Below are 5,541 nucleotides of genomic sequence, written 5' to 3'. Positions count from 1 at the left end.
ATTTGTTATTTTCTGTCTTGTTGAACTTTGCTACCATGGAGACCTTTTGTGTGACTGAATGAAACACTGCTTAATCCTGCACCATCCTGGTCATTGATACATTCGAGCCCATTGCTGTGGCTATTGCATCAATCCCACTAAGGATTTCCCTTGCTTTTTGACCAAAGCTGATGTCCTTTTGTAGCGACTGGTCTTTCTTGATGACTTGTGCAAAGGAAGCAAGATCAAGATTTGCCATCCTCACTGCAAAGGAGCATTCTTGTTCGATTTCTTTCAAGATTTATTTATTCATTCTTCTGGCAGTCCACGGGAAGTTCCATATTCTTCACTGACACCGGGAGGTTAGAAGTCAGATTCAGGGAGTCAGCTGGGCCATGCTCCCCCTAAGGCTCTAGGGAAAGAACCTTTCTGGTCCCTCAGCTTCTGGTAGCTCCAGGCTCTTGGCTTGCAGCTACAGCATAGTTCAATTGTCACATGGCTGCCTTCCCTCTGTGTCTGTCTCTATGTGCCTCTTCTCTTCTTTTATAAAACATTACTCAGACTGGATGTGACCTATTCTGCTCCAGCACGACCATCAGGTAAATGATAACATCTGCAAAGACCCCATTTCTGTCACTGAGCGTCCTGGGACCCTGCGAGAGGTCTTTGCCTTTGGCTGACAACAAATTGAACAAACCAAACCAAAACCAAACGTGCTGCCATGGAGTCAGATCCAACACATAGCGACCCTCCCACCTTGGGTTTCTGAGACAGCATCACTACGGAAGTAGATCGCCCAACCTTCCTTCCGAGGAGTGGCTGGTGGGTTTGAACTGCCAGTCTTTTGGTTAGCAGTCAAGTGCCTTAGGCACTATGCCACCAGAGCTCCTGAGAGAGGGAATAGGATGGATTAAATTGTATCCCCAGAAAACTTATGTGGAAGTTCTGACCTCTGATACCTGTGACTGTGACCTTGTTTGGAGGAAATGAGCAGGGAGGGAACTGGGCCTCCTCAGAAGGAAGGTTGGGCAATCTAATTCCATAGTGATACAGCATCAGAAACCCAAGAAGGGGTTGCTATGAGTCGGGGCTGACTTGATGGCACATAACAACACCAACAACAACATTCCTTCTCTCTGTGTGTCTAAGAAGGAAGGAAGAAGGACATACAATTAAGTGTTAGGATCTAAAAGTCTTCTGCTCCATTTTCTCCTGAACTGTAGCTGACTGGGGGATCCCCACCTGAACACTATGGGGGCAGAGGTGGTAACCAAGAGCTGACACATTCAGACCAGAAATAGAATGTTCTGGTCACTGTTTAGGTCCCTGGTGGTGCAAATGGTTTGTGCTCAGCTGCTGGCTGAGAGGTTGGTGGTTTGAACCCACGCAGCAGGAAGGCAGCCATTTTTAGAACATGTGTGTGTGGCCACTTTGCTTGTACTTGTTATTTTTGTTGTTAGATGTCGTCAAGTCAGTTCTGACTCATAATAACCCTGTGTACAACAGAAGAAAACACTGCCTGGTCCTATGCCAGCCTCACAATCCTTGTTATACCTGAGCCCATCATTGTAGCCACTGTGTCAATCCATCTCATTGAGGGCCTTCCCCTTTTTTGCTGACCCTCCACTTTACCAACCACAATATCCTTCTCCAGGGAATGGCCTTCTGACAACATGACCAAAGTAGGTGAGATGAAGTCTGGCCATTCTCACTTTCAAGGAGCATTCTGGCTGCACTTCTTCCAGTTCAGATTTGTTAGTTCTTCTGGCAGTCCATGGTACTTTCAGCATTCTTTGCCAGCACCACAACGCAAAAGCATCAACTCTTCTTCAGCCTTCCTTATTCACTGTCCAGCTCTCACATGCATATGGGACTATTGAAAATATCATGACTTGGGTTAGGTGCACCTTAGTCTTCAAAGAGACATCTTTGCTCTTCAGCACTTTAAAGAGGTCTCTTGCAGCAGATTTGCCCCATGCAATACACCATCTGATTTCTTGACTGTTGCTTCCATTAGTGTTGATTGTGGATCCAAGTAATATGAAATCTTTGGCAAAGTTTGCTTGTACTTACACTGCCCCAAAATCCCTATACTTCTGTACATCTCCTAGGATTTCAATGAATATGTATAACTTCTCCATGTTATACATATACATATGTGCATAACTTTCAAACCCCATAAAGCTGTAACTCACACTTATTTTGGGGAGTCAGATTTGAGGAGAATCCCTCTTGACTCCTTACCTAGCACTAAGTAGTAAGAACTACTTTCTTCTTCTCAAAGGTGGGTGTCCAGAGATTGAATTCTGTGCTGCTGGAAGCCACCTTCCTTGGGATCCTCTCCGATCACAGTATCTCATGGGTGGAGGCCAGGTATGCTATTCAACACCCTACAGTTCACAGGGCAGTCCCCCACAACACCGAATGATCTGGCCCAAAATGTCAACAGTGCAAAAGTTGAAGAACTTAAAACTTATAGTATTTATCTTTTTGGAAATGGAAACGTCAGTTTAAATGTTGTTTCCAGGGCAAAAAGTTAAGAAAACCAAGCAGAATTATAAACTTTTTAGAGAATTAATGCTACTTGAACAGGACATTTTATCAGCTTCTGAAATTCAGTGCAAAGAAATCTCTTTGTTGAGAAGAATGTCTGCAAGCCTTGGTTTCACTTCAAACTCTCATTGGAATCCAGACTTTCTGGAGCCATGGAGGCTGGATGAACTCCCAAAATTACTGCCCTGAAATAATCTTTAAACCTTAAATAGCAAATATCCCCTGAATTCTTCTCAAAACCAAACAACAGTTTAGTTTAACTGGTAAAAAAAAATGTCTGCCTTGATCATTGTGCTTATTTAAGGGCTCCCTCTATGGGACTGAATGGGCCACGACAATGCAAATTTAGATGGGAAGCTTAGGGGGCAGTGAGTTTATGTTGATAGGGAAGAAACAGCTCAGAAAAGGAGGGAGAGAACGGTCACACAACTTGAAGAATATCATCAATGTCACTGAATTGTACATGGAAAAACCGTTCAATTGGTGTGTTTTCTTTGCTGTGTATATTCTCAACAACATAAAGCTATTTTAAAAAGTCTTATATTTATGGTGAAAAATAATCTCTGTCTTTGCAGAGAAAAGAGAAACACATTCCCCTCCAGTGGAGATCTTTCTTTCTTTTCCTTCCTTCCTCCCTTTAGTCCTTCTTCTCCTCTTTCTTCTCCTCCTCCTCCCCCTCCTCCTCCTCCTCCTCCTCCTCCTTCTTGTTCTTGTTCTTGTTCTTCTTCTTCTTCTTCAACCTAGTAATCAGAAAGACTTGTCATTTTTAAGGATAACCCTGGGGTTTTTGTTAATTAGCAACCAAGTGGTAATAAACAGATCTGAGAACCTCAAAATATATAATACGGAAAAGGAAAAAGGTAGACAAGGTTCAATAACAAAGAGACAAGGGAAATAAAGTGTCCTCATTTGGAAAAGTGAAAATGGTTGAAACAGGTGATGGACTGTTGCTAGGTGTCCAATCGGTTCTGACTTGTACTGACCCCGTGTACAACAGAATGAAACACCACCTGGTCCTGCACTAGCCTTACAATCATTGCTGTGCTTGAACCTACTGTTGCAGTCACTGAGTCAAGGCATCTGGTCGAGGGTCTTTCTGTTTTTTGCTGACCCTCTACTTTACCAAGCATGATGTCCCTCTCCAGGGACATCTAGATAACTGGTCCAAAGTAAGTGAGACAAAGTCTTGCCATCATTGCTTCTCAGGAGCATTCTGGCTGTACTTCTTCCAAGACAGATTTGTTCATTTTTCTGGCAGCCCATGGTATATTCAATATTCTTCACCAACATCATAATTCGAAGACATTAGTTCTTCTTTGTTCTTCCTTATTCATTGTCTGCCTTTCACATGCATATGAGGTTGAGTGAAAATACCATGGCTTGGATCAGGCTCATCATAGTCCTCAAGGTGATGTATTTGCTTCTCAACACGTCAAGAGGTCTTTTGCACAGATTTTCCTGGTGCAAATGACACCTGGCTTTTTGACTGCTGCTTCCATGGGCATTACTTGTAGAGCCAAGTAAAGTGAAATCCTTGACAACTTCAATCTTTTCTCCACGTATCATGATGTTGCTCATTGGTTCAGTTCTGAAGATTTTTGTTTTCTGATGTTGAAGTGCAATTCATGCTGAAGACTGTAGTCTTTAATCTTCATCAGTAAGTGCTTCAAGTCATCTTCACTTTCAGCAAGCAAGGTTGTGTCATCTGCATATTGCAGGTTGTAAATGAGTCTTCCTCCAATCCTGATGCCACATTCTTCTTCATATAGTCCAATTTCTTGGATTATTTTCTCAGGACACAGATTGAATAAGTATGGTGAAAGGCTACAACCCTGATGCATACCTTTCCTGATTTTAAGCTATGCAGTGTCTCCTTGTTCTCTTTGAACAACTACATCTTGGTGTAAGTACAGTTTCCTCATGAGCACAAATGTGTTCTGTAATTTCCCATCCTTTGCAATGTAATCCATAATCAATTATGATCCACACAGTTGAATGCCTTTGCATTTGCATTAATATCCTTCATTTCATTTCCTTTTCTGAATCCTGCTTGAATTTATGGCAATTCTCGGTTGATATAGTGCTGCAACTGTTTTTGAGTGATCTTTAGCAAAATTTTGTACATGTGATATTAATATTATTTGATAATTTCTACATTGTGTTGGATTACTTTTCTTTGCAATGGGCACTAATATGAATCTCTTCACATATTGCAGGGCCAGGTCTTCCAAATTTCTAGTCATAGATGAGTGAGCACTTTCAGAATTGCATCCTTTATTTTTTTCTTCAGTTCCTTCAGCTTGAGAAATTGATTTTCCATCAATTTCTGGAGCCTTGCTTTTCACCAAGGTCTTCAGTACAGCTTAGATTTCTTCCTTCACTACCACTTTGTCTGTCAGTTTGTCACATTGTGGTGGCTTGTGTGTTTCTGTGATGCTGAAGCTATGCCATAGAGATTTCAAATGTCAGCAAGGTTTCCCATGGTGCACAAGTTTCAGTGGAAGTTCTGGAATGAGACAGACCAGGAAGAAGGAACTGATGATCTACCTTTAAAAAACTTAGCCAGTGAAAACCTCATGGATAGCAGCAGGACACTGTCTGGCATAGTGGCAGATGAGCCCCTCAGGTTGAAAAGCCCTCAAAATATGACTGGAAAAGAGCTGTCTCCTCAAAGTAGAGTCAACCTTAATGATGTGGATGAAGCAAATCTTTCTGGACCTTCATTTGCTGATGGGCATGACTCTAAATGGAAGAAATAGCTGCAAGCATTCATTAATAATCAGAATATTGAATGTACAAAGTGTGAATTTAGGAAAATTGGAAGTTGTCAAAATGAAATGGAAAGATAAAGATCAATATCCTAGGCACTAGTGAGCTGAAATGGATTGGTATTGGGCATTATTTTATTTTATTTTTTATTAGGATTTGGGTGAAGATTTACAGAGTAAATTCACTTTTCATACAGCAGTTCACATATACTTTGTCTCATGTCATTGACCAAAATTTACA

This window comes from Orycteropus afer, unplaced genomic scaffold (genome assembly GCF_000298275.1).
Source record: "Orycteropus afer afer isolate SDZICR_OR568_19922 unplaced genomic scaffold, OryAfe1.0 scaffold00461, whole genome shotgun sequence".
NCBI classification, from domain to species: domain Eukaryota; kingdom Metazoa; phylum Chordata; class Mammalia; order Tubulidentata; family Orycteropodidae; genus Orycteropus; species Orycteropus afer.
Note: the sequence above shows the minus strand (reverse complement) of the source record.